Raw genomic sequence first — 12,701 nt, 5'->3', positions numbered from 1 at the left:
TATAGGATAATTATTTAAAAGGTATGAGCACATTTTTACAGGACATTGGGATAAATCATCACCTGAACTGTCTCTTATTGTCTGAATGTATGCCCATTACATCCAAGTGGCCAATAAATAAAAGAAAATAACATGTTATATTTCAGAGTAAGAGATTCTTTATTGTCGTTCGCACCACATGTGGTACATGTGGTGGAGTGAAATTATGTACACAGGGTCCCAGTTACATCCAGCAATAAAAATGTAAAAGAAAAACAATGATAACATCTAAGATATGAACTAAGAAAAACATCAACTAAATATACACTAAGCACAAATAGCATGAAAACATTACGTCGAACAGCAGCACGAACATGAGTCTGTGTGAGCAGATGAGCACGCATGAACACATCAACATGAAACAGATCAGCAGCAACATGAAACAGATCAGCAGCAACATGATATGGTTTTTCACAGTGATTATTCTAGTTAGAGATTCATGAGTCTAACAGCCTCAGGGTAGAAGCTGTTCCTCATCTAGTGGTTCTACACTTAATGCTCCTTAACCTCCTTCCTGAGGGGAGCGAGACAAAAAGTGTGTGTGTTGGGTGAGTGTGGTCCTTCATGATGCAGGTGGCCCTCTTCCTGTATCTGGAGGTGTAAATGGAATGTACCATTCACAGCACATACATATTGTAATAGTGCATGAGTTTGCACAAAATTGTTAGTTCCAAAGTTTGATCAAAATAGCTTGAACTTTATCATCTGACATCATTTTTAATTATCTTGGTCCAAACCTTGGGAAATAAAAACAGTAGTGTGTGATAAACATCCCTTCAAAAAATGCTGGATTTTCTATTAATTATTGACGATAGGCATTCAGAAAAATGCTAAATCATGCTGTTTTAATTATTGTGTAAACTATCTCCTCATTTTGTGTGACCCTAACTTTAAAGTGACGCACTCATTCAAGTTCTTAAAAAATAAAAATGCAGGTAAAGCAGCCAGAGCAGGATTTTCTTGTTAAATCAGAGCTACATAGGGAAAGACATCGTGCTAGTTTGCAGACTCAGAGTCTTAATGTCTGAGGGGAATCAGACTGAATGTTCCAGAATGATTAGGAGGCTGATTATTCCAAGTTACTGGCAGGCACACAGACAGCTTTGGATTTTTAATATCCTTCTTCCAATAGTTTATGTAAAAAGGATAATATCCTACCAGTGACTGATTTACATAGTTTTAATGTTCAGTTAAGTCATAATTAATCTGCTTGTCTCTGGTTAACTTTAGACCACAAGTAACCAAATATGTTTAGTCCTTAAAGCTTTATGTAACACACAGATATGATAAGATATGTAAGGCTTCCAAAACTGCTGGAGAGCAAAAACTGGGATTTCAAGACTGATAAACCTAATAAAAGACCTAATAAAAATTGATTGGTGGTTTGAATGTATCCTTTTTTCACCCTCTTTTCAGTTGCCAGTGTTGTGATAATAAAAAAAAAAATCAATATTATCACCAAAATTATCAAGAAAGAAGTGAGTAATATAAAAAAATAGGAATATACTGGCTTATACATCATAATACGTAAAATATTACTTACTTTAGTTTAATGTCCTGTAGAAACACCAAACCACATAGGCTGTGCAATGACATAATGCATTTGAGAAATCATTCAATAAACTCTCTAAACTCATATTAGTAAAGTAAAATGGGAATTATATAATATGAATTAAATAAATGCAACTTGAACTTCACCATAAAGGATTAAAATGGCCTTGTATTGTAACCGTGCTATTATCTAGCTGGTATATTTGTAGTGGTGTAGCTCAATATTCTGTGAAATTGTACTGCAGAGATCCTGGACTTGATCCTGGAGCCCATATCTAAATGTTCAAAAGATTTGTGTGACAAAGACAAAAACACAAAGTTGTCGTGGGTGTCTCAAAACCATCTACATTTTATTATAGGTGTCTCCAGTTCAACTCAAATACACTTTTGTTGACCGAAAACATACCAGCGTCTAAAAATTATGCAGATTATATACAAATAACTGGCATAGATGTGCCTATATGCATCCAAAAAGTGTACTCCAGTACATTAATGGGAGCGCATCAACATGGATTAATGGTTGATTGGTTAAAAACATAAAAATTCAGTGAGATTTCAAAATAAAATGTAGAGTTGCCAACTAGTCTCCAACAGTCGTAGCCCATGCCAAATAGATTTACCACTGATTATTGCAGATCTGACCCAGGACTAGATATGGCAATTAAAAAATAATAATGATACTAATTTGAAATCAAGTTTAGCTTAATTTAAGTTTCAGAACTTATGAGCAGTTTAAGTGTTAATTTGTCATATTTTACACCTAAGATTCAACACCAGGCAAGTACACCCCCTTCTATGGATAGAGTTATCACACACGCATACCAAACAAATCAAGTAAGACTTCAAGACCTTGATCTTAGAACAAACAGTTGTTCCAGACTCATTATTTTGTGCACACACTCTTAATGATATTTACGCTGCCCAACCCACCAGCGTACTGTGCACTCGTTCAAACTGTAACATTTCCATGACATCTCATCTTGCAAGTCTTTTTAACCCATCAGTTCGATGACTCAGCCTCTGGGAAGAAGAGACAAAGAATATATTTAGTCTTTTGCAGTTATAAGTGGATATTCCAGTGCATATTCTGGAAAAGACTTCCTGTTCCATCTCTGCTGAAAAACTCGAGTCAAGAAACGATTGATTGTTTTGCGATTCAGCTTCTGCCAATGTGCTCCACCTCTTCTGCTTTCCGCTCAGTGTTTACTTCCACAAAACCTTAGCTTGTTTGGCCATGACTGGTCAATACTTCTGAACCAGAGCGAGCCGAAAAGCTTCCGCTGCAAAGTCTTGTGCACACTTTATAAATCTCAAAGCAGATACTGTCCAAACCTTTGAAAGACTGAGGCAGATCTGAAGTTGTTGTTTGTTCTCTGTGTTGAGAAAAGAGATCAAAACTTTTCTCTGTAATTTGACTTTAAGACGAGGTGAGAAAGAACCCAAAGTGTTTGACCAAAAAAAAAAAAAATAAAGTCTGCATGAAGAAGTCACAGGTGATGACAAATGACAAAGCAGCAAAGCAAACACTCTTTAGCACATTTAGCAACACTTGGGAGAATTTCTCTTGATCATCATGCATTTTGTATTCAGGTCCACACCCGTTGCCATACACTGTAAAACTGATAAAGCACGTCCTCCAAGCTAATAACACTAACAGAAATGAAATGACAAAACCAGAACACTGATTTATCTCTAATTTAGACTCTCTGGGAGATTTATGGTCACAAAGTATAATGACTCAGAAACCCTCGGCGCTTTAGAAATTATGGAAGGGGTTGAAATAAGGGTGGAACAATTTCAGAGCAGGTCAGTGTGAGATATTGGTGATGCCCTGGGGTTGCAGATGTGCAAAAGTCATTCAACTCACATTGCCATAAATAACGTTATTGGTAAGCCGCCTTTCTGCTGCAGTTTTTGCTGATATTTACATGAAATGCTTTTGTAATTTTAAATGAAACGCTGTCGGGATCATGATATCCCCACAGCTAGTAACATCACTAGTATAGATAAACTTTGATTATATTTTTACTTTAAAAAAAAAAAAGCTTTTGTATTGATGAACAGTGGCTTTTTAAGAACCATTTCTTTCCTGCATCTGTTCATACTTGTCTGTATCAAAAGGGATTTCTGGGCTTATGTTCTTTTACGTTTCATTTTATCCACCAACTGTATTCACAATGATTCCACTAAGGTTCAGCAGTCACTCAGATTTGCCCTCCGTGTTACATTTGATGGGCAACGCGAGCAGACAAAAACGGGCTAAAACTCCCCCAGGCCTGACGATCACTGGGCTCTGCTGTGGAAGCAGCTGCTTCTGCTGCTCTGCTTTCCCTCCCAGACCCCTCTGAATGATTTAAATGCCCCTGGATAAAAATAAATAAATAAGACAGAGAGAGTGAGAGAGAGTTATGGATGAAGAAAGGGAAAACTGGGCCTCTGCTTTGAGCAGAACCTGACATATATGGCTGGAGAATCTGTTTATACAGTATATATTCATACAAAATGAATATTCTGGAGATATTGTTGAAAATCAGCAGTTCACTCATCTTTACATGCTCTGGGGCATGCACTCCCTAACTGCATAGTGAAACATCAATTTTTTGGGGATGTATGGAGACAAACTCTTTTATTTTTAACAGTTTTTTTTTTCCCCTAACAATTTCTGCATTTCTGCACAAGAGCCTGGGGTGACATTTCAAGTTCATCTTGCATTACTGCTGTTAATAAATGTCAGCAGACTGAGAGCTCATGACTTGCTGTAGTGTATTGATATAAATACCGAGGTGGCGCCAAAGCACCCTTCAGATCCTTATGATTAATTGTGCACTTAGGACTTATTCATTTTATGATCTGTACAGTTCGCTTCTCAGTTCAAAACTGCTAAATCACATCAGACAAAATACATTATGCCACACGATTTTGCACCAGCATTGATTATGGGCTCTCTGGTATTTAAATTAAAAACTTTTCTGACTCCACCTGAGGTTATGTTGTGGTGGGAAGTGCTTTTTGCTCCAAGAGAAAGTTATGCTGTAATTGGAATCTATATTTCCTGTGAGTATTAGACAGCAGGGACGTCCTAAAATCTGTATTTGTAATCAGTCTCCTGCTGTTCAAATGCCATCATGGGGAGAGTTAATGAAGCAGCAATTTATTAGTCTTAATGAAAAGGCTGTTATAAAAACAGCAATATCAGTGCGAGGCGATGACATTTTAGTGACCTTTGGTGAAACAGTAAAAAAGGAGGGGTTAAGAGAGCCTGGATCTGTTTCGCACTAGTCTGCTGGAGTATGACCCAACAAAGGGACATAGTTTTTCCCTTAAGTTGATGTGGGAAGCATCGGCCAGCAGTAAAAGGTGCTACGGATCAGAACAAGCTAAGGTTCTTGTGTCATTAAGCATTGTTGGCATAAACATGCATCATACAAAATGAATTCTGGCCACTAGTGAGTTAAATAGCAACTTAAAATTAATTTTGCTTAGCAAACACTTCTTTTCAGTTTCGTTTTTGAAACACTACTGTTGCAGGTGGTTGAGAAATGGAGTTGTTATAAATTGAGATATTCAGACTAGACCTTGTATAGAAGTCAGCTGAAAGCCCTAGAGTACTGTAGTACCACTGGCGATGCCTTTGTGAGATCCTCGGGGTCCTCTGGGAGAATAGACAACACCAATGTCCTAAAGGAAGACAACATCCCCCTATCGCCTCGGCTATAACTCCACACCACTTACAAAGAGCAGCCTGTGCTATCTGAGTGCCTCTGACTTACTCTGAGTATATTTGAGGAGCAAGATTGCTTTTAGTAATCTATGTATTCTCTCACACTTTTAGCTAATGGTATACCAAAACAACTGCTCGTTAATTCACATAATGCAGCTGCACTTGCATGTCTTATTAGAAACAAAAGTCTACTTTAATTGGCTCATCTGAGAAACTTTCACCAGCTGGAGGTACTGAAAATATACAGCACTGTAGATATGACAGCAATAAGCATTAACCATAAAGAGGAGTCAATAAGAAAAAAGCACAATAAACCATTTTCTATTGACAAAAAATGTTTAATCGTGTCATCTGAACCAGTTTCTCATGTCTCATGTCTCATGTCTCATGTCCCATCCAGAAGACCTCTCAGTCTGCAACCTGACAACGGGATCTGTCCCATAGATAGTCTTCATTGCTGTATTTCAAGCCAACCTCCTGTGGAATCTCAGAAATGGGCTTTTAATATGTGCAAACAGGGCTCACCCGTCCAAAACAATCAATCATTGTGTATAACAATCAATGTTTTAGGCCAGATGGCCAACTTGCTACTCACAGAACAGCCTGAGGACAACCAAGGTCAAAACGGTTCAGAAAAAAAACAGATGTATGTTCCAGATGACATGATTCAACCTTTTTTTGGTCATCTACCTGGATGATTAGGCTTACAAACCATTTTTTCTGATCCATTTTGGCCTTGGTTGTCCTCAGACTTTTTTATGTGAGTAGCAAGTTGGCCATCTGGCCTAAAGCGTTTGATTAAGTCGTTTTCACACCTGATAGTCCAGTAGACTCGGTTCAATTGGGGACCAAAATTCAGAACATTTGTTTACATTTTCAGCTGGTGCAGTTCATTCACGCGCTCTGAGTCAATCGAGCCAACCTGTTCCCTGCCTCACCTGTGGTGGCGCTGCACCAAAAACTACTGAAGGAAATGACACGAAAACCTCTGAAGAAGACAGTTCTTATTATTCTTCTGGAAAAAAAAATGGAGTTGTGTCAAATTTGAGTGGTTTTAAGAGTTATATTTTGTCATTTGTTTCCAACATTGGACTCGGCATGAGCGTAAGATGAGGCAGAAGACCATGGAGAATGTTGTTTTTCACACAAGGCGGCTGAGACGGCTCCATATGAGGTATGAGAAATGCACGTTTGCTTTGCTTGTATTTACACAGAATGCCCTGCGCTGTAGTCCACTTCCTGCTTTTGGAGCGGTTTCCAGCCCGCTTGAATTCACAATGCATTCAAACCGCATTCGAGTTCACTTCAACTGAACCAAGACCTAGGTTTTTAGGTGGACCAGAGTTCGCATTTTTGGTCCATATCAGAATTCAATTGCACATTCACACCTCCCCCAAACAAACCAGACTTTCTAGGCAAACGTACTAGAGTTTCTAGTGTGAGCATGGACTTTGTTGTACTAAAGTTTGATTAAAGTGGACTAAACAGGGTTTGTGTGAATGCACCCTTATACATCATGATTGAATTTCTTGTACGAGTGGGTTCTGTTTGCATGTGTTAAAAACCTACTTCTGAGATTCCAACAGGAGGTTGGCTTGAAACACAGTAATGAAGGCTACCTATGAGACAGATCTGGTTGGCAGGCTGCAGACTGACAAAGTCCTCTGGATGGGAAACAAAACATTTCTCACTTAAAGAAACTGGTCCAGTTGGCACAATTTAACTGTTTTTATTGTTATCTACCTGGATGAATGAGCTTACAAACCATTTTCCATTGACTTGACTTTCATCTCAAATGAAACAGCTCTACATTCAAGCCCCAGTAGGCTGACACACTGTTACATGTTTGTGCTTTTTGACAACAGCATGAAGTGGCTGAGCCTGGCTCACATATTATGGGGGTGTGTGTTTCGCTGACTGCACGACTCTCTTCCCAGTGCCGATTGTCACTGGTATGTGCTGATTTGAGTCCCGACCAGTTCCTCCTTTTCATTCCTCTTTTCAGTTGGGGGCTGGGGGAGGGGAGAGTTGAGAGTGGACGACAAAGCATGTCTTTTTCATGGGAACAAGTCTGCCTTTAGCTGAGGATCTCACCCACGAACCAGGGAAGCAAAGACCTGGAACTAATTACTCTAACGAGTTCACCCAGAAGAATCATTAACAACTGCTCAACACACTCAAATGCACGTGTGTTAAGACGCACAGAGTTCCATTAATAAAATCAGACTGCTTAAAGGGATGGTTTGGTGCTTTTTCCTACCCTGCAATGATTTGATTTCTCCGTGAAGTGGTGGGGAACCTCCACAACTCTCTCTCTCTCTCTCTCTAATTCCCTCTCAAGCACGCTCTTTGGGAAAATGCTCAGCAAACGCATATGTAGGTTTAAAATTCAGCTTGTGAACAGAGGGGAAAAGAGAAAGACGGAGGCTGAATGGAGGAGGAATTTAAATCTCAATGCATCGTTAGGTTGGAGACACCATGTTGGCATTCAGGAGATGCGAGGCAGAGAGCTTGTGCCAGCTCTGAGAGGCTCTGAGAGCATTTTACAAAAGAGCACAGAAACAGCTCAGGCTGCAGGGATCTGTCACAGGCTGAGAGCAGCAGTGGATCTGGAGTGTTTTAGTGTAGCAAAGATGGGACATGGGGTTCCAGCATTTGGGGAGGGGCAAAAATTATAACTGCAGCAAAGTTTTACTTTTAGATTGTCAGTGACTACAAATGTTACAAATTAGCATGCAACTGAGTGCTATTTGTCAGCAACTCCATGTGTAAGGCTCACAATTAGTTGCTTTTGCTGTTGCAGCACCATGGCTTAGTGGTTAGCACTGTTGTCATACAGCAAGAAGGTCCTGGGAAAATCCTCAGATTGGACCTGGGGTCTTTCTGTCTGGAGTTTGCATAATTATAATCATAATAATTGCTACGTGTTGTCATCATTGTATGTACCCATACAATGACAAAATTGGTTCTCTGCATTTAACCCATCGCACCTGGGATACACCCAGGTGGGCAGCTACTGTATGTAGGCGCCCGGGAAGCAATTGGGGATTGGGTGTCTTACGCAGAGACACCATGACATGTGGGAATGGCTGGGGATCGAACCTGGGACTTTCTGTTCCCGAGTCGGCTGTCCTACCTCTACACTACCTCGGCCCATGCATGTTCTTGTGTTTGCTTCAGTTTTCCCGGGTACTCCGGTTTTCTCCCACAGTCCAAAAATATACATGTTGGGCTGATTTCAGGTCCAGGCCTCCCTTGTAAAAGAGATTGTGTTAAAAATAAATAAATAAATACATTTGTCTAACAATTGTATCGACACGTTGATGGCTGGGTGGGGTCTATGGGTCTCTTCTGGTAATTTCCAGATCAATTTGTTAGGTAAAACTATTTTGAAATTCAAAGGAGGTGTGGGCAATTTCTAAATCTGTGAAGGAAGATGGAGATTAAAGTTCTGTAGAGATTTTCTTTATATACACAGTATAACTCCCACGAAGACTTGGCAAATGTTTTTACGACATATGCACTTCCTGTTGCAACCTCAGACCACCTAGCTACCACAACCCTCTGTGTGGAGCAGTAAGCTTCCATTTAGGGAGCCCAGGAAGCATTTGGTGGGGAGTTAAGGGCCTTGCTCAAGGGCCCAGAGAGGGGCAAATAAGGGTGGAGGCAGGTGCAGGTACTTCACATTTCCCACCCACATTCAGAGGTTTTTGGTCCATGGAGTCGAACCGGCAACCAGAATCACCTTCACTTCCCACCACTTCCCCATAAGTATACTATATATATATATATATATATATATATATATATATATATATATACATATATGGTGCTCCATGTCACCCCTTAGAACTGCATTGATTGAAACGCAGGACTCCCCTCAGGCTAACAACAAAATTCAGCTTGTTTGTGGATCTTTCAGGGGGCCAGAAGATGAGAGCAAAGATGCAGCCTGCTCCATGCACAACAGAAAAAGTGGACAGCAGTAACTATCTGCTGCAGAGAGAGAGAGGCATCAAATCCAAGCCAATCTCACACATACTGGATGGGAAACTACATGTATAATGACGCACATGTGCTTACACATGTATGTTTCTCTCATTTAAACTGAGTTGGTGCTCCTGTTTTGCACGCTGCTGTGATTAGACATGAGATAGGAGATGAGAACTCGGAGAGAATCGCTTGCATCCACACCCAAAATGATGCTGACCTAAATATTATTTCCTTGCAAGCATATTTAATGAGGCTTCCCTGCAGAATCACCCATGCACAAGATGAAACTGAATTTGGAGCTGCACGTGTAATTTTTAAGAAACTCACCGTAGAGACTGGTGTTCGCCGAGACTTACTGGAGACTTTATCCTCAATCCCGGCCGTCCAGCATGGCAACACTTTGCTCAGATGAAGTATTTGCTCAGCCCGTCTGCAGCCCCGTGGGGGGAGGAAGGGGAGATGGATGGCACAGCAGTTTATTATCCCTGAGTCTCGCAGAGGGAATTTACATTTGGAAAGCTGCAGCCGCTTCTCTCTGTCGTTGAGGAGTCTCCTCCAAAGCAAACAGAGAACAGCTCCGGTGCTGAAATCTTCCTCCTCTTCTTCCTCCTCCTCCTTCCTGAGCTACTCCCACAGCATCTGAGGAAAAGCGCAGCCTGCTGGCCAGTCAGGCAGGAGGAGTCCTTTCTATGCTCTCACAGCAGGAGACTGAAGTTAAATACCGGATCTGTGACCTTCATATTTACTCTTTCTCTTCCTGCCTGATCACTCAGGTTAATAACTCGTGGGTTGTAACAGCGGGCTTCCTGATTGGCCGGAACCTCCGGGACCAATGATGCTTGGAGAGTTGCTTCCTGACCAATTAGTCCAAACTAAAACATAAAGCAGCTCAGTAAGGAGTCATGTTGAGAATGGGAGAGCTCAAAACTGTGGATTTTGAATGTAGATGATTGGGTTTTAGAGTAAGACAAGGTTTTAGGCCACATGTGGACAAATGTGGCTCAAGGGCTGAAAGCGGCCATGTGTGTGTGTGCGGGGGGGGGGGGGGCAGAGGTGCTTACCCAGAGCGAACAGACAAGATAGCAGACTCAAACTATTTTATAATATAACGTGATTTATTTACAGTAAAGTGAAATAACTGGAGACACTGGGAAACCTGGAGAGGAAGAAGAGGTGTCAGGAACTGGAAGGAGGAACTGTTAGATGGTGCAGGTTTTTGATCACTTACAGACAGGTGGGTAAGAGAGGAGGGTTGAGGATTCCAGATCAATCAGGTCCAGGTTGAAGGTGGAGCAGAGGCAAGTGGTTGGATGATGACGGAGCAGCTGGATAAGATCCACAACAGGAAGAGCAACTCACAGGTAGGCACAGGAGTCGATGATTTGTGGAAAGCAACAAGGGATCCAGGACTGGAGCCTCAGGAACCAGGTTCTGTAAGAACGCGAGGAGAACATAATGTAAGTATTACCTACAGGCAGACGGTACAGGAGTCTGCCATCGCACATGAAAAGACTCAAAAACAGTTATTACCCACAAATTGTCAGATTACTGAACTCTTGATAATAATACTGAACAATTGCTCTAAGTCACATCTGTGACACCTAATATGTTTATTGCTGCTGCATGATGTGGCTGCATCATATATGTTACTACCTTACCATCATAATTGATCTCAGTACTACCTGTGCAATAACCTGTCGCACAACCTGTGTAGTTTATGTTAGTTATGTGCAAAATATCATGTGCAGTTAAGCTTATATACCTGTGAAATACTTATTTATACCAATTCATCCTACTTGCACCATTATATTCTACAATGTTCTTGTTTACAATATTTATTTTGGACCTTCTAAATATTATATTTTTCACTTTTTGGTTCGTTATCTTGTACCCTTATTGCATGCTTTAGTATTTCTTGTTCGTTTTTTTTGCTTTTTTAGCAAATCAGTTCTTCTCATCCTGAACATGGCATTGCATTGTTGACCTTGTGTTGACCTGCATATGACAAATAAACAACAATGCAACATAACAAGTATTACTTGCTCTTAGAGAATTAACACAAGAAGACCAACAGCACAAATACAAGTAGGTAAGTAATGCTCCAGCAGGGAAGGAAGCTCTTCTGCAGCCTCTTATAGTCCTAGAGCTCGTTAGCAGAATTAATCTCAGTTGCTGCTTGAAGAATCCCACAATGTGTTTATATATATATATATATATATATATATATATATATATATGCAGGTTGTATAAATGATGTATGATTTCAGCTGCTGCACTCTGCCACCTGCTAGCACTCTTGGCCACGCCCACTTCTCCTCTGTGGTGCAGAAATATAACACGTTGCAGTAAGAAGCTTCTCCTGCAGCTTGGGCTGCACACAGGTTCTAATTAATTTTAAATAATGTAGTTTAAATAAAATTCCGGGCAGCACGGTGGAGCAACTGGTAGAGCTGCTGTCTCTCAGCGAGCAGGTCCCTGGTTCAAATCCCGGTCCAGTGGCCTTTCTGGGTAGAGTTTGCATGTTCTCTCCGTGCATGCGTGGGTTTTCTCCAGGTACTCCGGTTTCCTCTCACAGACCAAAACATGCATGTTAGGCTGATTGGTAACTCTAAATTGTCCCTAGGTGAGAATGAGAGAGTGAATGGTTGTTTGTCTTGTTTGTCTCTATGTGACCCTGTGATGGACTTGCGACCCATCCAGGGTGTACCCCGCCCCTTGCACAGTGATTGCAGGACATGGGCACTGGCGACCCCAGTGACCCAAAATGGAAGAAGCGGGTAAAAGATAATGGATGGATGGATGGATGGATGAAATAAAATTCCATGTCAGTTGTGCAGCTCTTTCATCAATCAGCCAATTGTGCATCATGTCCAATCTTATTTTGAAAAACCGTGATAGAGCGAGTCCGCGAAAAACGAGTGAATATATACAGTACAATACAACTTTATTTATAAAGCACTTTAAAACAGCACCGTTGGCCAAAGTGCTGTACACTAACATAAACAAGCATAAAAAAACCTATAAAATCAACATTTACTGGGTATCTGTACAGTAGTCCCTCGCTACTCCGCGGTTGTATGTTTCCATGTTTCTTCTGCTACTGGAACTATGGGATAATAAGCTTTATATAATTAAACATTTGAGTAAAACATTTGAGATGAGGTTAGTGGGGCATTAGTACAATGGAAATGATTTGCTATTGTTTTAATGAAGATGAAAATGTTTCATAATGGGTACAAAATTGAGACACACACACAACTGATTTAATATACAATATGATGAAATTGATCCATAAATATCATGAGGTTTTTGCTAATTTTCAAATGTCTTAAAGCTAAGTGCATATAATGCACACACAGATAAAAATGTACATGCTGTGGACAGCTCAGAAATATAA

The 12,701-nt window shown here is 40.5% G+C and overlaps 1 protein-coding gene across 1 annotated transcript in view; it reads right to left on the bottom strand.

Annotated features, from left to right (window-relative positions):
- phf24 (PHD finger protein 24) overlaps positions 1 to 9,860 on the bottom strand; it is a 47,343-nt gene extending 37,483 nt beyond the window's left edge. Inside the window, exon 1 of the mRNA XM_037692063.1 lies at positions 9,632 to 9,860. The gene's annotated coding sequence lies outside the window, so the exon portion shown is untranslated. The remainder of the gene's footprint in view (positions 1 to 9,631) is intronic.
- Between the last annotated feature and the right edge of the window lie 2,841 nt (positions 9,861 to 12,701).

This window comes from Nematolebias whitei, chromosome 18 (assembly GCF_014905685.2).
Source record: "Nematolebias whitei isolate Nwh7 chromosome 18, NemWhi1, whole genome shotgun sequence".
NCBI lineage: Eukaryota > Metazoa > Chordata > Actinopteri > Cyprinodontiformes > Rivulidae > Nematolebias > Nematolebias whitei.
Note: the sequence above shows the minus strand (reverse complement) of the source record. Positions and strands in the feature narration are given on the sequence as shown.